The following is a 23,786-nucleotide window of genomic DNA, read 5'->3' on the forward strand; positions in this document are numbered from 1 at the left end:
GGACTGCAGAGAATCTTATTAGGTGATAATAATATAGTTAATTATTGAAATTGACCGTGTAATATATGCAAAGTTTGAAAAATAACTCTATAAAATAAAAACACGTATTCTAACCGTGTAATTCGAGATTCTTATTATTTATGACCCTATAATTTACGTGAAATATAAATATTGACATGAATATTCAAATGATATATAGAAAGAGTGTAAAAATACAACATTAGTAAGAAAAAGTTATGCCAAAAATTATCATAACAAAGGTTATTAATAGAAGTGGTTGGAGTTGCAATTTCAGATTCCTATGACCTAACATGCAAAAAGTTTGAAAATTTTTTTTGAGGGGTGGTTATAAAAAAAATATTGATATATATATATATATATATATATATATATATATATATATATATATGGGGTTTGCTAGGATACTCCCACTAGTTTTTATTAAGGTGTGTTTTAGCAAAGATATAACCAAAAAGTTGTTAAATACACCTTAAGGTGAATGTTGTTAAAACACTCCTTCTAAAAAATAAGTGGGTGTATGTTAGCAACTCCTATAGGCATTTGCTAGAATACACCCACTTAATTTTTAGAATGTGTGTTTTAGCAAATTATAACTAAAAAGTAGTTAAATATACCCTAAGGTGTAGCTTGCTAAAACACTCCCACATAAAAAATAGTGGGTGTGTTCTAGCAAATCCATATATATATATATATATATATATATATATATATATATATATATATATATATATATATATAGACACACACACAAAGACATTTCCAAAATAATTTAATTTTTTTAATGCAACGTATATTAAAATATATAAAAGAACTGCTACCTTTACTGCTGAACACTGATTTTAAAATATTTTACCAGACAAATGTTTCCGATGGCCTTTTGAAAAGTATAAAACGTGGGATTGAGATGTTGCCAACAATGAGAGTGATATCTTTCATCGATTTTTTTATTTATCAAATGAAGGTGGAAAGGCTGGATACAGATTTTACCGTGTTTATATATATTTTTGTATTTGGGTTAAAGTATCCTTATTGATTATATGTTTGAATATAGTATTTACTTTACTTAGAAGAAGGGGAAAAAAAATAGTTCAACGTTCTCCTCTTCTTCGATCGATCTTGGAGTTTTGATTAACTTTTCAGAGCTTTCCGCCTAAAAGAGAGCTTTTCCACCTAAAAGAGAGCTTTTCACCTAAAAGAAACATAACTTTTATTGACAAATTAAACAATAAACTTTAAGGTGTAACTACTATAACTTTGATCTTATTTGTAGTCCCTCGCGAAATAGGTTTCTACATTTTAAAATCACGCTATTTTAATCTCTTATTTAGATTTTTGAACTTCAAAATATGATATTATATTCATTATATAAAATTACGAAATAGATTTTTGAACTTACTAATTTTATGGTTGATGATAATTCAACATCGTCGAATCATATTGCACATCATTGTTTTGTCATCTCTAATTGTCATGTTAACCATGTGGTAGGAGAACCCGTGATACGAACTCTTAGATTGTGATTGAACCTAACTCATCATTATGTGCAGGTCATCTCCTATTCAATGTGAGACTAGCGCACACACACCTCTCTTGTCTAAAGTTGGACATCTAGAGTTTGACATGTGTGGCTCGATAACGAAAACTTGATAACATGGGGATCAATTAATCTTGGATAGACTCTGATACCATTTCAGAATTTAGGTTGAGCCTAATTCGACCTTTCAAAATAGACTTTGTAAGGTGAAGACTTCCACCACTTAAAAGCATTTGTTCATGATATCTTTCATCAAATGTGAAACTCTTAACACAATTCAATTATCACCTTACTAAGTTAGTTTTGTAAGATTGAGTTAGGTTCAACTCAAACTTTAATATGGTATTAGGACATATCCAAGATCTATTGAACCACATTCTATCAGGTTTACTATATCATACGAGTTACACTCTAGATGTCTAATCTAAATGTGAGGGTTGACTCAAACATTAGGTGAAAGATAGTTTGAACATGTGTACCAAAAAATCTTTTTATTGCTAAAAAATGTTTTTAAAGCACTCATTAACATTTTCTTAAAAATACTTATCGAATTAAGAGAGTACAAAGATTGGAAATGGACTGCTCAATCAGGACAAACATAGACAAAGTATCAAATTATTTTTATTATTAAACTTTTGAAAATCATTTAAAAACGTGTTTATCTCTATGGTAAATCTTTCCTCCATTTATTTGAAGAAATGAAAGAATATCAAATTACCAAAAATCATGAACATGAAATCATCACATTAAAAGTTCTAGAAACACTCATTTGAGCTCTTTAAAGGCTTCATTATTTTAGAATGCTAAAAGTTAATATTACTAGCATTACTCGTAATCTCATACTCCCTCCGGTCACTATTATAAGCAAAATTTCATTTTTTAGATACATTGAGTAATTAATGTATCTAGTCTTTATCATACACTAGATACATTAATTATTCAATGTATCTATAAAGTAAAATTTTGCTTATAATAGTGACCTGAGGGAGTATATCGTAGGTAGGTGAGTATGAAAGTGGCTAATTAAATGATTCTAGAGACATACCACTCGATTAATTTTTATGTGTTTGGGTAATTTGTAGCTTTACCCTCAAAATGTTTATTTTTACACTAAAATGTATTCTTTAACTCACTCACTGTGATATGTATAAGAAATCGACCACCTATTTTGGAGAAAATCTTGTGTGGACCAGGACCAAGAATTTTGGTTTGGTCACACACACAAGATTTTCTCCTTCTCTCTCTTCTCTTCTCTCTTTTACATTTTCTCTCTCTTCTCTCTTCTCTCTTCTCTCTCTTCTCTCTTCTCTCTTTGTATGTGACCAAACCAAAATTCTTGGTCTTGGTCCACACAAATGTTTCTCCCTATTTTGTGCACACAATTTGTAAATTATCAAGTAAGAGTAGCCCAAAAATTTTGCGAAATAGAATTTTTGTTTTGGCACGTGTATCTTTTGATTTGTATGAATGGTTCTTTCTTTGGAGTAGGTATGTATGCCATTATTTTACAGCGGAAGTGATGATACAAAGTTCGTGCAAGATAGTTGTGTTTACTAAAGTCTTTCAAAAAAAATTGTGTTTACTAAAGTGGAAAATGAAGCTTCACTTTGATTCAATACAACTGATACCAGCCACGTAAGCATTTGTTTCCAATACAAATTCATCCTCAAAATTAGGAAGGGCTAACACAGGGGATTAGTCATGGCAACTTTCAATAGGTCAAATATCGTTTAAGATTTCTCAATCTAATTTTATGAATGAATGCATGAATGTTTGTGTCTAATTTTATGAATAAATGAATGTTAATTTTAAGGTATGGATGACTGTTTGTGTATGTAGTGTCTAAAATGTACACAAAAATATGAGTTTATGCTAAAGCGTCTGTAGGTGGCTTTTTAAGTTCGCCGTCAAATCCCAGGGTTCAACCCTGGACAGGTGGTGAAAACTACTAAGCTAGAGTACGGTAGGGGCAGAGGGAATTTTCCGGTGGAGCGATGAAATGCGTAGAGATTGGAAGGACTACACTATTTTTTTTTCTTCTTCTATAACTTATTACTAACTACAGTTCCTGCCAAAGACAGTTAATTGCAATTCTTAGGATTGGTTTTTAACTATTGTTTCAAAGTGGACGGTAGTTAATTGTCATTTGAGATACTTTCATCAGTTGGAGGTGCTTGTGAGCAATCAATAGGAGCCTAAAGAGCAATTTTCAAATTCTTAAGTTTTAATGAGCCTCTTGATGCCAAAATTTGCGGCCCGTATGAAGTTTTTTGAAATGGAACCCAAAACGTTTATAAGACAAGAAATTGCTTTCTATCTACCACATTTGCTAGCATCATTTCATTCTTAAATCTCTATTTTATTCTAATCTCCAATATAGTCCAAACGCATTGCACCACGCTGGGTGACAATCAAAAACCTCTAGTATATAATTATAGTGTTCCCCATGCTGGGTGACAATCAAAAACCTCCGGTTTTCAGGGGTCTAGTAATTCGGAGTTCGATCGAAAGATGAGTAAAGTTTAGACAATAATTGTTTCAGTAAACAATCAAACGAAGGTTTTCCTGAACAATTAGTCATTGGTGAAACTCATTAACCACTTGAGCCAAATTACTTGATCAATACATGTATTATATATTTTTAAATATATAAACAACTCATTTGTGTCTTAATAAGATAAAAATACATTTTTGTAAGTAAAAATAAGTTTAAACTAAAACTTTTAATGTACTTATTTCCTAACTTTTAATAGTTACTACATTCATAAATAAAATCCATTTTACCATTGAAATGAGTAAAACTAACTATTCTTAAAAATCATGCATAACTTTTTTTTTTTGAGGGGAAAAATCATGCATAACTTAAATAAGACGGAGGAAGTAGATAAATAAAGGAAAATTCTTTGCTATTTTTTGTTGTATCTAATTATATCAAAATATCAAAATTCTCAGTAGTAACAATTATATCAAAATGATAATTTAACTAATTAAATTAATATAATATATAAAATGATATTATGTTCACCATAAATAAATTACAATTATTTTTCCAGCTTGTCATAATTTTGGTCTACAATTTTAATTTTATTTGAGGTCGTGTCGCATACGAAATGTAAATATTTCTTCAAGCCAAGATTTGATACTGATTCTCCCTAAATTGACCGTTTATTTTGATAGTTTAGGAAAATGCTAGATATCAAAAATGATTTTATCAAGAAAGATTCAAGAATGACATGGCAGAATAATCACCCTTAGATTTCAGTCTTATTTATTAACCTGTCATAAAAAATAAAATAAAAAATACATAACACCCACCACCCCATGATTTCCGGTCATGCTGAGATTTTATTGGCTAACATTAATTTCGGGGCAATTTCTTGATAAAATCTAAGGGTGATTATTCTGCCATGTCATTCTTGAATCTTTCTTGATAAAATCTTTCTTGATATATAGCCTATGAAACCCCGATACGGATACGGATACGGGTACGATACGATACGGGTACGCGAATACGTCAAAAATTTCAAATTTAGGATACGATACGGCTTGGATACGTTTACAATTTTTTTAATATATATATATATATATATATATATATATATATATATATATATTAGACATAAACGTACAAAAAATAAATAGCGTGAAATCTTAAAACTAATTACACCAAGTCAAAATACAATGGACCATTCACCAACTAAGATATCCTTTAAACCAAAACATACCATATAAACAACCTGCACTATGATGATACCAAGGTAGTATGAAGATAGTCACCCTTTTCAAGTAATGGTCAATATAATGATCCCAATTTACAAAAATTAATACTTGTGATCAAAATACAAATAAAAATTTTAAATAAAAATTAAATTAAATCATTCGGATACTTCTGGGATACGTATCCGAGAGTATCCTTAACATATCCTTAAGGTATCCAATATATTTTTAAATAAAAATTAAATTAAATCATTCGGATACTTCTGGGATACGTATCCGGGAGTATCCGCGGAGTATCGATATCCGATACCTATCCGACACGGGTACGACACCATTTTGGAGTATCCGGATTGCTCATAGTTTACATATACATCATGTGTTAGTTTTTTTCTTATAGGCTGCTAATGCTATAGTTGTGCTAGGTGTTTAGCGGTGGTTGTCGTGCCCGCTTGTATGTTTGGGTATCGAGTAGTTTTTTTTTTTTTTTTTTCTATTATTCAGTGAGGACTTTGTTGTAAACTTTAGTTGTTTTCTTTGATACATCTTGTGTTATAGAAGCATCTACTTCTGGTGTTAATATAATTTCATTTTTGTTTGTTCAAAAAATAAATAACGAAGTATACGATCAGAGACTATTTTACAATTTTGATACATTGATACACTGTTATGGCTACTCGTTATAAATTTAATTAGAAAATAAAATGGCTATTCGCTCATTTTGAAATACCATTTCATGCATTCTACTTCCTTGTGTTCAATCAAGAGCCCAATGCAACAGTGAATATGCTGCCGGCAAAATAATGCCATCAAGATGTTCATGTTTAAGCCTATAATCTCTCCGTGTGAGAGGTAGCAAGGAATTGGACTCGGTGCAGTCACGACAATATGCACTCATGTAGTCGCACATTTATGACCGTTCGATTGAGATCGAGCAATCCTAAGATAAGTATACTTTGATTTATTAAAAACTAAAGTTATCGACTTTAAATTTTGAATCATACATTTGATCTTAATTAGACGGTCATAGATTACCGATTGCATGACTACATGCAGTCTATGACTGCGCATAAATCTGATCTGAGCTAGCATAGCGGATATGACAATTTAAATAAACCAATCAAAATCTAAGATTTTCGAACACAAATGTTACAAAGGATTAAATTTTGTGGTGGAATAAAAGACAACAAATGTCAATTTTATGACATAAGCATTTGTGATTGTTTTTAACGGTCATTAATTCAAATATTTTTTTCCCTCCACATGGTTTGTTACCGTTTTTTTCCCTCACCAATCGAAATGTCTTTCACAAAATTTATTTATTATTTGTGACAATTTCTTCTGCTACAAATAACAACTAAGCCTCTGGTTGGTGTAGCTTTTGGAGAGGCTAGACGCAAGTTTGGATTGAAGCTGAAATTTCTAACTTCTCACTCCACCATTATACAGGTTGTGGTTTTTCACCTTTGGTAGATTTCAAACTCTAAACCAAACACACACTAAGTTGAAATTTAACTTTTGTGAAAGCTTTTTCAACCAATAATATGTAAGGTTTTTTTTTTTTTTGGCTATCAATTGTATTTTAATTTCACCACAAATAAGTGTTATTCTTATTGTGATGTCCCTTCCCCTCTCTCTCACATCTTATCTATATATCTCTTTTATAAAATAAAAAAAAAAATAATTAAAACCATAATGACTTATCCGTCACCAAAACCACTGCATCATTTGAAAGGAGTGTTATAGGAAAGGAGTGGAAATTCAAGAATCACATGACATAGGTATAAGAGTGAGCTGAGAGCAGCAGTTAAGCAACCTGACATGCAAGAGAGGCGCACGGCAACGCTTCTTGCCAACCGTGAAATCCGGAAGCTCGTCCTGCAATATCTGAAATAACTACGTCGACGATATACATATACTTGCTAGCTAGGTCTGCATGCAGATACCTAGAGGTTAAGCAACATATATAAAGGTAGGTCTTAAAAACAGAGCATATACCAAACCGAACCAAGTTGCTAAGGGTTTTGAAATCTCATTAATGGACACGTTAATTTAGATGTGAAGGGGAGAAAGAGATGTACTCGTAGGTTTGATTGGAGGAAGAGAATTTATACTTACACGAGGTTGTATTCTAGTGGATATCTTCCTATCTAACTACATATCCTTGCATGTCCAATCATCAGGTCAAAGGTAGTGGTTGTTAATTGTCTCGTCTTTTCTTCCATGTGTTCATTTATTTATTTAGTAAATGGTCATTTTGATTCCTCCACCTTATATTTTCTTCCACATAAAACATTTGTCATGTCATTAGTTAACAGAATTATTTAATGTCAAAGGCTAAAATAATTACGGAAGTGCATATTTAGAGACTACTTTATATTTAATAGGAATGCATATCTAGGGATCTTTGTGACACTGAGGTGCAGTGTCAGGCAAAGTGATTATTTACTCTTTATTTATTGTTTTATAAATTTATAATTTTAAACTTAAGGAGTGTTATTTAAACAACCGTTTGGTTGATAATTTATGGAACAACCATAATTTATAAAGAAACAAAAGGTATTTCCACAAAAACCAAAATAATAGAGATATAAAACAAAAAAAATAATGTGAGTATGAAAGTTGTCACAAAATAGATATTCAAATATCATTTCTCTTTAAACTTTTCTCTTCTATTGTAATAATAAGAATCAATATAATAGTATTTGATATTAAAAAGACAACCAACAATGAATTTGCCTAAGTTGTAAGGGACTTAGATTCCTTAAATATGTTGTGAAAGATTCAATTTTCGCACATGTGTATGAAAAAAAATCTGGTTAGAATAAGAAAATCTATTTTATATAAGTCATTGGTTCGCTGATGGAGATTAATGACTTCTAAATGGTTGTAAAAACTTTAATACTTACAAGAACACGTGCATAGTGACCAAAGAGACGAGTTTTTGTTGTGTGTCTATATACACTCATTCGGTGTCACCTTTTAAGCCTCCACAATACATATATTGATTCACCTTTTATTAATTTTTAAATGATCAATATTAATGATTAATTTTTAAATTAGTTTTTTCTCATTCGACAAAATTTTCACCCAAGATCTCTATTTATTTTACACTTAACTCATAGAACTATCCAAACCCCAATTCTCTCTTTTACTAATTGCGTCGTTAATTTAGCCTAAAAAAACAAAAATAAATGATTGAGACCATAGGAAAAAGCACGGACTATTTTTTTTTATTTGACAATATCTTTTTTAAATTTATTCGAAACATGTTAGATGTTGTCTACTACTATCGTTTTATATAAGTTGGTCATGAAGAATTGAAGTGTGTTCTTGCTACTATATAAAATAAAAAACTTTGTGAATGAAATATTGAAATATATACGTAAATCGAAGCATAAAAAAAGGTATGTGCAAAACATATAAACAATACTCCCTCCGTCTCTTTTTATAGAATTATTATACAAAAATCAAGGGTATTAAGAAAGTTGTTGTAATAATAAATTAGTCACAGTTGTATGTGATTGTTATTACTAGAGGGTGTTTGCGGTGTGTGTTGATTCGATTTTGAGGTTAGAAGTCATCCGAACTGCAAAATAAAAAATCATACGGTTTTGTTTGGTTCAGTTGACTTTTAAAATAAAATTCAGAGTAAACCAAATCAATGCAATTTTTGTTTCTAACATTAAAGTCAAGTTAAAAGCTAAAACACAACATACTTTTAACAATGTTTCCAAAAATGTTTTAAATTTCATCAAACATTATAATTTTATTTTCATTTAACAATGTTCTTAACAACATAAACCAAATTAAAAACCTGGTCAGAAAGTAATCATATTTTGTAAGAAATGCACAAGACTAATATTTTGTCATTCTCTAAAAGTTTAAGTAGCACATATATAAATACGTTTTTGAAATAAAAAGTAATGAAGAAACTTAAGAATAAATTATTTTTGTCATTTTATTAAAATTTTCATTGAGGTTTTATAAGTATTGGTATGTGACATATGTTTAACTAATGTTTTTCTTATGTTGTGGTTTACCTTGGTTTGGTTTGGTTCGGTTGGTATAATAAAACAACAAACCAAACTAAATCATGTGGTTGAGTAAGAAAATGATTTGAATACATCCGAACAAAACCTCTAATTATTATCAAATTGTTCTTTGTACATAGATATATTAATGTTAACTTATCATATTCTGAAATACATTTAATAATAATAATAAATGGTTTTTTTTTTGTCAAGTAGTCTAGTGGCTAGAATTCACCTTTTTCAAGGTGAATAAGTGGGGTGTCTGGGGTTCGAACCCCGGCCCCTGCATATAATAATGTATGTCCCTGCCAACTGAGTTATGCTCACGGGGACAATAAATGGTATATTTGAAAAAGGAGTAATAAATACATCTAAAAATTTATAGATAATCTTATTATTTAATGATACATTTTTTTTATAACATTATCAAAAAAAAACTTTTTTTATAAATAATCTTACGATTATAGACAGAAGGAGTATTATTTTGTATCGAATTAAAGTTAACTTTTTACCACCCAAATTAAATTGACAAAATCAAATTAAAGTATTTACTTTTTTTTACAAGAATTAAAGTATTTAATAAAAAAAAATCTAATTTTCCTTAAAAAAAATTAAAAATAAATCAAATTTGTAGGGTTACACTTGGATTGTGCAATGTGTAGTGATTTGGTCAGCACTCGTGGGTTTGTCCTTTTAGTAGTAACAACAATGTGATGTATGTGATGTGGAGCAATTATGACGGTCGCACCTGCATCATCAACTGACCTGAGAAAGAATCCTAACTCTGAAAAAATAGGAAGTCTAAGAGCATCTCCAATGGGGGGTCCTTACTTAACAAGGATCACTCCCCGTTAAGGACCCTCCATTGGAGGAAGAAAAATTGAGTCCCCGTTAAGGAACGGGCAACTATATAAGGACCCTCTCTCTCCTGAGTAACTAACGGGTCCCACGTTTAAAAAAGTAATAAAATGTGTACTACTTGGTCCCACTTGCATAAAGAAGTAATAAAATGTGTACTACTTGGTCCCACTTGCATAAAGAAGTAATAAAATGTGTACTACTTGGTCCCACTTGTAAAAATCAGTAATAGATAAATTATTTTGTTTAATATGTAAATATAGTGGAACATATTTAAATATTTTTCATTGGAGTCCTTATTAGTGTATTGCCATTGGAGTCATTGAGTCCTTAATAGATACTTTTATTAAAAAATTATAAATAAGTGATGTGTCACGTGGGGTCCATTTAAGGAGTCCTTGTTAGGAAACTACCATTGTGGATGCTCTAAGAGTGAGAGCCCTGAGCACAGTGACAGAACCACACTCTCACAAACCTCTCTTTGTTGCCATCTTTGACGAGTCAGACTCTCTTTCTTCAAGCCTGACATATTCTTATCCTTTCATTAAAATCTTTTTAGTAAAATATAGTAATCCGGAGTGAAAATATAGATTAAAAACTTAATTTTATTTTCCACATGTAGTAAATATAGATTAAACCCAACTAATATGTATTGTTTTTAAAAATGGGTCTTGTTAACAATTGCCCCCGAAGCACTCTTTAAGCATTCTAAAATGAGAAATTATTCCATAAAAAAAGTCAAATGTTTCAATTTCTAATGCATTGATTACAAAAAATTTCAAAAAATGTTACCTTTTAAAGGTCTTAAAGAGTGCCCCGGGGGCACTCGTTAACATTTCCATTTAAAAAAATTTAAAACAACAAAAAATAGATTAATGTAATATATTATACAAATAAAAAAAATTATTTATGCGGTTTGGTTCGATTTAAAAAAAATGAAATTTGGTCTAATATCTTAATGATTTTCACAAAATGATATCGAAACGTCTCCATTTATATTTGATATTGTTCGACCTTCCGATTTTTTATGTTCTTATATGTTTTTATAGTTCGTGGTAGCAGACACACCATTCTTGACTAGGTCAAGTTTTGAACCTAGAAGAAAAATACATGTTTGCAATCAATTTACTATCAATTTGATCCTTAATATTGATAAAATGATTAATATGAGTAACATTTGACAAAATGAGTGACATTTTTGAAATATTTATTATCTTAGACCTTGTTCAGGATGGTTTTATGGAGTGGTGATTAGTAGTGGTCGACAATGATTGGTGATGGTTGGCAGTGGTCCAAAAGGCGACTGATGGTGGTCATATTAGTGTCATTTGTGGTGATTGACAAAGGTAAAAGTGGTGGTCAACGATGGTAATAGTCGTGGTTGAGGTGGTGATTATTAGAATGATGGTCAAAGGTCAGGGGCGGATCTGGGATGAAATTACTAACGTGGCTAATTATTTTAGATAAGTTAATTAAGCTAAAAAAAATGTTCATATTTTAGTGGAATTTAACCTATTTTAATTGTAACTTAAATAACATTATAAAAATGATAAATTATTTTAAATAAATGGTCAATTCGAAGTAAAAAATATCACCTGATAAAATGTATCCCTTTATATATATTTATTGATTACGTACGAGTAAGTTACAAACTTTTAATATATGATGATGTTGCAAATAATAAAACATATCAAACACTATAGTCCAATGGTTGATGAGTTATTATTGAAGTTTATGCCGTGTGGATTCCGTCATGTTCTTTTTTACATTTATATCATATTAATTAATTCTTTAAAAAAATGACAAAAACAATAGTCCAAACTTGAACCCAAGACTTTCAGTTAGAAAAACATGCACTTGACCACTAAACCAATACATCATTTTTTTTTTGTGGTGGCCGGGGTTCGAACCCGGACCTTGCATATTTTATGCATTGTTCTTAATAACTGAGTTAAACTCACGGGGACAATACATCATATATAATTATATTTTCAATTAAAAATATGAGTATGATATAAAATTTAGGATTGAATATTAAAATAAAAATAAAAATGAGCTGGGCTGGTGTGGCAATAGCCACACCCAACCTTGAAGGGATCCGTCCCTGTCAAAGGTGGTCGGAGTAGTGGTCGATGATCACGTGTTGGGGGTTAAACAAAAATGTAATTATAAAACCTATTTTTATAGTTTTGAGATTTAAGTGAAAATTTAATTTAAATTTTTTCAAATGTAAGTGAATAAATCATTTCAAATTTAACTTTCAAAACTATAAAAAGTGCAACGACTCCAAACGGTGTCTTAGGAATCTAATTGGGTTGTCCTATGGCGGCGTCTACCGTAGGAGAGGGGGAAAGGTCTCCTACGGTAGGAGAGTGTATATAAGTTTTTTTTCTTTTTTTTTGTAACTACAATGACCTGTCTTTACAGGTTTGTAAACATTAGTAACCTGTTGTTGGAGGTCAATTATATTTAAGTTTATTCATTTAATTGAAGGGCAATATTGGGATTTTCTCTTAAATAATTTTTTTTCCCAACTAGATCTATCTCTGTATTACATCTTTCTTCTTCTCTTTTCTTCCCTGAACAACATCAAAGAACCCAAATTGCATAATCTTCTTTCTTCAATAAAAAAGCCCCGTACTTCATCTTCATGCCTTTTAATTTCATAATCTTCTCTGTATTCTGATTTCTTATCCCTTTACATGAAAAACCCCAAATTAATTTTTAGGGTTCTTCAACCAATTTTGAGTTCCCTAATTTTGTTACTAAATCGCTTATCAAGGAATTGTACAGTAATGACTTCTATTTTTACTCATTACCATTCTTTTTGTTCTTCCACAAGCATTTGCCATATGGTGACAAAGTTGTGCCTGAATGAGATTTGAATTTTGTGGTTAATTTAGATTGTACATGGATGAGGAAAAATGGATTGGTGTTAAACAAAAGTAGCATATTTGGCATAGCAGCCGCAATTCAGCCTGAATGAGATTTAAATTGGGGGAATTGAATTTTGAGTTTAGAAGAGAATGAAGATGAAGATTATATTGAGATTCTATTTGGAGGTGTATTTGAGTAATTATTATTTCTTTTGTTTAAGGAAGAAGATGATGAAGATATGAAGATGGTGATGATGTTCATAATCTTCCTGGTTTTTTATTTTTTAATAAAGAGATTTTTTTTATAAAAAAAATTATCCGATGTGGCTTTTCAACTCAGCCTTTTTTTAATAAAAATAAATAAATAATTTGATTTGTGTATGTTTTAAAAGATAAAGGACTTGACTGGGACAAAAATAAAATAAAAAAACTCAAGTGTTACAAATAAATAAGATAAAGGACTTTTAGTGTAATTTTTTGTTATTTTTAATAAGTCAAAATTATGAACCTAAAATGTTAAATTTTGCTTATAATATTGATTAAAGGGTGTACCTGTTAAAGATTTAAAAGGAAAACTAATTTATAAATTTTATGTAAATAAATTTTGCTTATAATATTGACTAAAGGGTGTACATGATAAACTTTATGTAAATAATTTAGTCTTTTGAAATATTCTTATAGATAAGAAGTTAGTATTTGGAAGATTCTCATAAAACGAATGTTAGTCTTTTGAAAGATTCGTACAAATAAGAAGTTAGTCTTTGAAAGATTAAATAGAACGGATGTTATTCTTTTCAAAGAATCTTATAGATAAGAAGTTGGTCTTTGGAAGATTCTCATATAGAACGAATGTTAGTCTTTTGAAAGATTCGTATAGATAAGAAGTTAGTCTTTGAAAGATTCTCATAGAACAGATGTTAGTCTTTTGAAAGATTCTTATAAATAAGAAGTTAGTTTTTGAAAGATTCTCATAGAACGGATGTTATTCTTTTAAAAGAATCTTAGAGATAAGAAGTTAGTCTTTGGAAGATTCTCATAGAACGGATACTATTTTTTTGAAAGATTTTTATAGATAAAAAAGTTAGTCTTTGGAAGATTCTCATACAACGAAAGTTAGTCATTTGAAAGATTCTTAAATATAAGAAATTAGTCTTTGAAATATTCTAATAAAACAGATGCTAGTATTTGGAAGATTCGCATGGACAGGAAGTTAGTATTTTGAAAGATTCATATAGAGAGTAAGTTTGTCTCGAGAAGACTAAAGCAAATTCTATGGAACACCTAAAAATTTAAGTGTACTAGTACACCAATTCCTTAAATTAATAGTTAAATGACTTATGTTTTTTAAGATAATAAGATATTTTTTTATCATTTATAATTATAATAACTAAATATTTTTACAACAATCGACGATGATTTTGACGTTAAAACACTCCTACAATATTTACATCATATCTTCTGATATAAATCACATAATACAAATACTATCTGACACTTAGAAAGGAACGGAAGGAGTATCTTCTGATATAAATCACATCATACAAATTATATATAAAAATTAGATACTTTTTTTTTGTACAGTTTGGTCAAACTATTTATCAAATTGTTAATATTAATACCAGATTCGGTATCAATTGCCAAAATAAATTTTAACATTATCTATTTTTTTTGCCATTTCTATACTAATCATTTTTTTGGCTGCAACGAAATATATTTATTCAGTATTTTGGTTAATCATTTTTTTGGCTGCAACGAAATATATTTATTGAATATTTTGGTTAATGCATCTGAATTTTTTATTATTATACATTGTTAATTACAGAAAATTTATTTTATAGGTTTTTATTTGGTGAAAATTTTCAAGATCGTTGGTGTCGGTAAAGACTAATAATTGTTCTTGAACAATTTCATGCAATTGCACTGGATGAGTGTGCACCTAGAGAGAATTAAGAAGAGGCACGTTTGAGCTTGATGCGTCACATAATTTCTTCAACAATGCCAAAAATACCCTTTGTTAAATGTGATTACAAAATCAATTAAATTTTTTAAAATCATTGTATATGTTTAAGAAATAGAATCCCAGTAAATCACATGACCTAAAATCTCATCCATTCAAAAGCTTCCTCCTATATCTAATGGTTCACATCCAATTTGCAAAAAAAAAAAAAAACAACAACAAGTCTCCTACGGTAGGAGACCTAAGGAGGTTGCCTACCGTAGCCTTTGCCGTTGTGCTATAGAGTTAGGGATGACTTTATGGCATTACTCCACAAAACTTTATATATATATATATATATATATATATATATATATATATATATATATATATATATATATATATATATATATATATATTCAACAACGTATGAAATACGGTCAATTTCATTGTGTTCGAATCAGAGAGAAAAAAAAACTAATATCAAATTGAAAACTAAATAAAATATGCTGGAAATTATACGTCTGATGTCAAGTTCCTATTTAAAATTGCATCATGTTCTTGCAACGGATCAACCAGCAGATCCACTCACTGAGCCTCTTTCTCCTTGCAATTTTGCTTCAATAATACACAAACTATAAATGGTTTCTGGTTTGTAGGGGATATATTAGAGCATAGGCAAAAGGGATTACATAATTGTACTAGTAAACATTATACAGTGTGAGTTTCTTGAGTCAGTTAGGAAGTTGTAACTGATTCAACTATATATATTCATTGAATCCTTTGTACTCCCTCCGTCCCGGAATATCTGAGCCAGTTTGGTTTTTCACACAGATTAAGAAAAATGTATAAATAAAGGGGAAAATGGAATATATTGAATTGAGAATGATGAAAGTAATATTAATTAGAGTTATATTGTATTGGGAATGATGAAAGTTGTATTGAAAATTGAAACGACTCAGTTATTTTGGGACACTTTTTTTTAGTAAATGAGTCAGATATTCCGAAACGGATGGAGTAATAGTTAACACTTGAAACAGAAAAACAAAAAATGGAAGTTTTGATAACAAATGAAACTCTATGCATGTCCTTCACGTTCAATGTATTCAACCATAAGTGTTATCTAACACTGCCAAATAATTAAACTGCACTGCACCTCCAAATGCCACATACCATCCATCCGTACACTCTCCCATTTCACCTGCTATAGATCTTTTGTTTTATGTGATGTGATATTATTCAACCTACTAAAGTTTTCACCAAGTGCATTGAATACTAGTATCATAATTTATTTATTTATGGGTTAATTAAGTTTTTAATCCCTGTAAATACTCACAGTTTTGTTTTTAGTCCTTACAAAATAAAATCATACTTTTTAGTCTCTATAAAATTTTCCATCAGCATTTTTAGTCCCTATAAATTTTTCCATCAGCCCTTTTATTCCCTGTAAAAAATTTCCATCAATAGTTTTGGTCCCTAAAATGCTTAAGGAAAATGTCACAAGGACTAAAAAATGTGATTTTATTTTATAGGGACTAAAAACAAAACTGTGAATATTTACAGGAGCTAAAAACTTAATTAACCCTTTATTCATTTATTCAAATCATCCATTTAATTGATAGACCAAGTATATGTCATATCCAACATTATAAAAGTTTAGTTAAAGCATATATTGATTACACTTTAATAAGTAAATTACCATATCATCACCTCGTCAGTGCTCCACTAATATTTAAAGCAAGTTATTTCTTTAACAAGTCAAAAGTTTCTTTTCAATGACTATTTCAAAATAGAGAAATGATATTTGTACAATTATTTTGACAATTTTATCTCTTCTACTCACATATGTTTTCATTTTATCTCTCTATGGCTTTGATTTTTGTACTAAAACCTACTTTTTCTGTGTAAATTTATGGTTGTCAAATAAGTTGTCTATCAAAAGGTTGTTCAAATTACATATCTCTTCTCGGGTGGTGGTGATGCAGGGTGATTTGGTGGCTTGTTTTGAGTTTGTGTTCGAGTTGGTTCACTTCGCGCTACTATTCCGTCTATTTAGGTGTCTGCTCTGGTGGTTCGTGAGTTGAGGGTTGCCTCTTTGACTTGTGTTGGGAGTCTTGTGGGCCGATCGCTTTTGATTCGAGGTCGGGAGCAAGTCTTGTTACTTAGGTCATTATTGTGATGTCTCCTTCGATTGGCCGGAACTTGAGTGGTGGTCGAAGTTGAGCGTATTGAAGCAAAATCATTATCGGGTGCTTGATTGTCCACTTTTGGTGGTGTGGTTTTTGAGGAGCTTTTGTTAGGGGTTACGGCAGTTTGAGGGTTGCTGGTGGTTTTCTTTGGGGTTTTTTTTGGTGTTTTATTTTCTCATGTTGGTGTAATACTTGGGATTTATTCCCCTTATATATATATAATATATTTTGCCATTTAAAAAAAAAATAACATACCTCTTCAAAATAAAAGGATCTCTCGAAGAAAATTAAAGTGTTATTTTTTGTTAAATAATTTTTTGGTTTCTATAAATTTAGTAAAAAAAAATTTAATCCTCATAACAAAAGTTACATGTATTAGTTCGTATAAAAATTTTCAACATGTAGTTTTAGTTTCTATTAAGTAAAAATTTGTTTAATTATGCTTAAACTTTTAAATGTTTGACTCTTTTTTATATGTAAAAATTTATTTGTTTATATCTTTTTTATAATTAGTAAAGTAATTAATTTGTTAGGGTATGGAAAATTATTAGTAGCATGGAATAAATTGTAAACACCTCCGTATAACTCATTTGATGTGTTTTTAGAGGATAATTCATTTGGTATTGAACTTTGTAATTATAATGCATGTACTCAATCTGATTTTTTTTTTTTAAAAAAAAAAAGAAATAATCATCAAATGGATGCATAATCGATTGAACCATCACGAATTTGTTTGATTTGACTTATTTTGAGTTTATCTATTGACGTACGTACTTGTGATAAGATTGGTAAGGAAAGTTTATGATAAACAACTTGTCATATGTTTATAAGTTGTTTGCATCTTATTTCTGTAAGCTCTTCAAGACAGCTTATGAAAAATACTCTATCCGTATTTTCACTACAAGAAAATCTTCAATTTGCGACACTTCATCTGCGACCCTTACCTTAAAACTGCCTCAAAGTGTACATTTGCGACAGTTTCTGCGACCCTTAAGCCCAACTGCCGCAGGTTTGAGAAATATTGCGACCCTTACCAAACAGCCGCAGGTTTTGAGTTATACCACATTCACACTCTTTCCCAATTTATTCACTCCCCCTTTTTCAATTAATTCTTTTTTTGTACTGCTTTACAAACCCAGAGAAGAACCCTTTTCTTCTTCACGAACCCTTTCTTCCCTGCATCCAACCCTTTCTTCTTGAACAAATCAAGAACCATTCCTTTTATTCTTCAAACCTAGAGACCCCAAACCCTTCCTTCACTGGAACCCATCGTACCGCATCGGACCCTCAAACCTTTTCTTTTGTTCCGCCATGCAGTGGTCCTTCCGTCGAACCCATCCGCCGTTGAAACCGTCGATCTGCATCACTAATCACAGAAGCGCCTATGTTTCAACGCAAACCCTTTCTGTTCATCCGCCGTGAACCCACGGTCGAATCCTCTCAAACCCTAGATCTGGTATTTCTGAAACTAACATTAATTTGTTCATTAATATGTACGATAGCTGAATTTATATTCACAAATACGTGAACCGATTGCAGCTTAAGGTGAATTCAGGTACTCAAGGAGAAACCCTCGATCTCCATCACTGCTTAAAGATATTTAAAAAGAATGGAAACTGCAGCGAGTAGGATTGATTGCTTGTGCTTCAGTTGCCTTTGGATTTTCGAAACATTTCTTCTTCTAGATCCACCGTACTGTGCCAAGGTATTGAGAGATTTCTCAATCAAAATTCTATCTTTATTATTATGGGTTCTTTTCTATTGAAAAAAATGTATTTTTGTTTTATTTTACTTTTTGGTTGTTCCAAATTCAAATCCAACTGTTCTGCTGGTGATACTTCTGCTTTAGCCCTCTTTGAAACTGTTCTGTCTCTCATATGTTGTTTTCTAACTGATAATTTGAAATCCACCGTACTCTTCCTCTGAATTTAATGTGACTGATACTTAGATCTGAAATGAATTTGAAATATCCGATTGGTTCCTAACTGCAATTGAATGAATTTCATGTGTGAGTGAACCTTATGAATTATGATGATGACATTTCAGCTATATACTATATGCCTGCAGTGTTTGAAATATGATAATGGATAGAGTTATGAGGCAGAAGAGATTTAAATCTATAAACAACTGCTCTCATTCTGACTCACATGATGATCATGCAACAAACGAAGAATATGAATATCATGTGTAAATTACCAAATCCTTATTCTTTTTGAATGGGAAATGATATTTAAAAAGAATGGAAACTGATCTGATACTGATACTGAAAGTTATTTATTTATTTTGTTTTTGCGAAGACTATATTTTAAAAATGGTCTTTATGTTGATTTTCTAGGTATAAACCACTAATGCCAATTTTAGTGGATTTGTTGCTCTTTCATTTGCTGGATTTTTCTGCTCACGCTTCAGAATCATAAGAAGCAAGCCCACTAATGAAGGTTAGTGCATTCTTGTAACAATTCAACTTTTAACATTGTCTAAGTGGATTTGCATCATAATTAGATGCGAATTCACATCCAAAGAGGTTTACAGGATCACATGGTGGAATGATATTGAAGGCTGAACTTAATGAGTTCTCTTGCATAGGAGTATATTAATTTGGAAGATAATGCATTACATAACTATTTCTTTATGGTGTGAAGTTTGTATACTGTGATAAAGATTTACTATACTATTTAGTGGCCATGGAAAGGCAAGCAGCCTTTACTTAGTTGAGCAAGGAGATGAGGTATGTCTTCAGCTTGCTTGAATATCTCTTATGAAGCTAATTTTTTATTTACATAAGAAGATCTTTATATTAATGTGTAAGGTATAAGACAATCAAGTTTGATTAATGGTTTAAGATCATAATGATGTGTGATAGTATAATACACTACACAAGAATATTGTTTTGAAAAGCGAGATAAGTATCCCTTATGATCAATGCTACTTGGAAAGAAAAAAACAACATTGATGTTTAATTAACTTGTGACAATTTAATTGAAATCCATATATCCTTAAACATTTATACACATGTGCATTTGTATAGATTTTAAATTTGATGCGTACAATAAATTTGTTCTCTTTTTAATTGTTATGCATTAAGATGTGCCTAAGTGTTTATGGTATTAGGAGTTATTGTTATTATCATTATTGACAATGAAAAGAAACATGATTATCACAATTTCTAACTATGATTTTGCAAACAATTGCCATGTAAAGTTGTGTCTTCCTGCCTGTTATGATTGAACAACATGAACTTTAAAACTAAAATTCTATGAATATACTTTATGCTGATAGACAGGAACTGCTACATGCCTTGAAAAATAGTTTTGTAAGTATTTGTAAATTTAGTTTGATACATGAAATGAATTGAGTGAAATGCATAGACCTGAGTTATGCACACTACTATAAAGAATTCTATGAGTCTATCTAGTTTATGAACAACTTGGATGGAATTTTTGTTTCTTATTACGTGGGGGTATAATATAGAATATGCCTATAACTTTTTGTTTTATGTATTTATTTGTTTAAGCTATGTCGGTCTTGTATTTAAGAGCATGCAGCTGTGTTGAATACAATACTCAACAACTATTGATATGTGGTCTCTTTATTGTATAGTGAATGAATTAATTGATGATAACTATATTGCTGATTATTTCTTGTTAATTTGATTTTGCTTAAACCATTAAGATTCATCAATCTTAATAACGAATGCAGTTGTGTTTAAGACAACACTCAACAACTATTGATATGTTGCCTCTTTATTGTATAGTGAATGAATTAATTGATGATAATTATATTGCTGTTAAAGTGTGTGCGTGTATGCGCACATGCCGCTAGACTGTTACTTTTCTCCTTTTTTTTTTGCCGGTCTGTTACAATAAACTTATCTGTTTTTCAGTTAGCAGCTTCTGTTTATGCAGAATGGTTCTTGTTATGTTAGTTTGTGGAATTTGATTTTGTGTGTATGTTATATTGTGTCACATCATGTGGTAGTAGAGTCACCCTCTTATGCCCATAGGTTCTGGCATTTTTCACACTATTTAAAAAAAAAAATTTTTTTTGAGCATTTTGAAACTGAATGGTTAGTGTGATCTTAATATTACTCATTTTTTATGATATGTTCTTTGTTATAATACACTATTAAATATGAAGGCCCTGAATCCTATTACAGACATTTTACATGATTTCTTTTATCTCTTGTTTGTAACCATCCTTTGGAAATGCATAGGAGAAGGAGCACGTTGTTGTTTTAATCATGTTTGTAGCCCTTCTTTTTTTGTTAATTTCTTGATTTGTGTTGTGTTCTCAGTTTTGTGCAATCGGGTTTCGCCGTCGAGTTTTGCTGTCGTTCGCACTTCATCCCGTCTACTTAACTTGTATATGTAGCTTAAGAGTTCATTGGTGTAAAAAATAGCAGTAACTTGTATAGTTAATCTTGTTACAGAGTGCCATTTTAGCATTGGGAGTTATAATTGTGAGTTATTGGCTAGGAATCTAGGATAGTCTAGGATTTTATATGTACTTGTTGTGCGGCATCGATTGTCTAGGATTTGGTAATGTACAACTGCTAGTTTTCGTAGGCGAGTTTTGAAAGGTATTCTGGCATAGTTTATTTTGTTAGTAATTGAAACATTTGTTGTATTGGCGAGTTTGGCTTCTACTTTGATTTGGATTTTCTTTTTTCATGTTTTCAGTTAATTTGATTTTTTACATTCAATGGTACCAATAATCAAGCTGCTGAACTGAATATGGATAATAGTGATTGGAGAGGTCAATTTCCGCCTGAATCACGCCAAAGAATTGTCAAAAAAATGTAAGCTTAAGTTTTAATACTCACAGATATCCTCACGCACACTTCACTTAGAAGTCACTATTTGCATTATATCTGTTTTGGTCAGATATGTAATATGCAAATCAGATCTGATCACATATGTTACTGCATTGATTTTTTAGTGAATTGTGTCTATTGGATTCAATTGTATCTTCAAATTTGATTACATATGCTATTGAATTGATTTTCTTTTTGCTGAATTGCGTTCCATAGGACTTGGGAATGGAAAACACCATCTCAAATCTCTACTTGAGTAAAGGTTGAATCTCTTTCCAACGTGAGGTTCCCACAAAGCTATTGAAAGACGATGCAGAAATGGAGGTACACCCTTGTTTGATGATTTCCTTTTGTCTTACAGTATAGAATTTATATTTTATTTGGGATTTGACTGTAGTTAGATTTAAATTTAAACTTGTTAGGGCTGGAACTATATAGGCAATTCGAAGTAGGAGTGTGAAAGTGAATGAGTAGTAGGCCCCTGCTACCCGCATGTGGATGAATATTTTGAATTTTTTTTATTAACAAGCCAACAATTTGACTTATGATTGTTCAGTAAAAAAAAGGGGTCTATTTTAGAGTGAAGGGTTATAAAAGCTGCTATTAGATATTGGGGATTTCATTATAATTGATTATTTGGCTTGTTATGCTAATTGTGATGACTTGCAATGTCTTGATGCTTCATCAAACCTGAACTCTGATTATTAAAAGTCAATATTATAGAAGGAAGTTGTTGGATATTGTTTTTTGAAGGAACAAGTTGTCGGATATTTGATGAGTGAAGTTAGCATAAAGTAATTATGTAAGCTCTTTTGGAGATGAATATTATTTTTATGAAGATTTATAAATGTTTTGCACAAGTGTGTAACTGTGATGTGAATGTGTTTGTGTGTAACTATGTAAGCCCTTTTGAGATTAACTAGGTTCACATGTGTGTGTGTTTGATCATAAGAAGATGAGTATTGTGATGTTTACATTTATGTTAACCTGTTTTCTCAAAGAAGTTTGTGTTTTTCTAACACCCTGAATTATCATTGCAAATTTGGCAGGTCTGCTCTTCAGTGTTAGGTTCATATTGATTTTTCTTTTAATTGGAGATGGTACAAAGGATGAGTAGGCAGATGCTCTTCAGTTTTATGAGATGCTTCTGTTTTAAGAGTTTTATGATGTTTGAGCGATAAGTTAGAATCATGACTTGCGTGACATTATTGCTTATTTTTGTTAATTGATGTGTCTTATATAATCTTTGACTTATTTTTAGGTGGAAGACTTAGAATCACCAAACAGAGCATAGCATTCTTTGAAGTCTATTCATCTCTAGTTGATCAAAACAACTTCCTCGCCAAATATCATCTACATAATTGATTAAATTTTCATGTTAGGAACTCAAGAAACCTTATTGTATCACTTGTTGGTATTTTATATGAATGTAAAATTCATATTTTAGTTTATGAATTTGTTCATATTTTTTATTATGAATTATTTTAGTTTTATATATTTTTTATTGGTAAATAGTTCTATTAAAAATTCAGGAAAAAACTGATTTTTTTTTTAAATTAACTCAACATCTGCGACCCTTGCAAACTGTCGCAATATTTTTTTAATAAATAAATTGTATGCATCTGCGACCCTTCCCCAACTGTCGCAAGTCCCTTGAAATCCATTTGAATCTCCTCATTTGCGACCCTTAGCAACTGTCGCAGTGCCTTTTGCGGCAGTTGGTGCGGCTGTTCTATGAAGGGTCGCAAAAGACACTTGCGACCCCAACATCCGTGACTGTTGGGGAAGGGTCGTAATTGTACATCTGCGAC

At 30.7% G+C, this 23,786-nt stretch overlaps 1 long non-coding RNA gene across 4 annotated transcripts; it reads left to right on the top strand.

The window, feature by feature from the left end:
• The first annotated feature begins 18,281 nt into the window (after positions 1-18,281).
• On the top strand, positions 18,282-23,426 carry LOC146901255 (uncharacterized). 4 transcript variants are annotated; one of them, XR_015021796.1, is made up of 6 exons: positions 18,282-18,618; positions 18,702-18,867; positions 19,498-21,960; positions 22,192-22,299; positions 23,025-23,156; positions 23,237-23,426. It is a non-coding gene; the product is annotated as an uncharacterized LOC146901255 (long non-coding RNA). The 4 variants fall into 4 exon arrangements; XR_015021798.1 differs by having other exon boundaries at positions 19,498-19,890; positions 21,842-21,960; positions 23,025-23,426; XR_015021797.1 differs by having other exon boundaries at positions 19,498-19,600; positions 19,695-21,960; positions 23,025-23,426.
• The last annotated feature ends 360 nt before the right edge of the window (positions 23,427-23,786 follow it).

This window comes from Medicago sativa, chromosome 8, assembly GCF_051527215.1.
Source record: "Medicago sativa cultivar Bolivia chromosome 8, Bolivia_mono, whole genome shotgun sequence".
Lineage (NCBI taxonomy): Eukaryota > Viridiplantae > Streptophyta > Magnoliopsida > Fabales > Fabaceae > Medicago > Medicago sativa.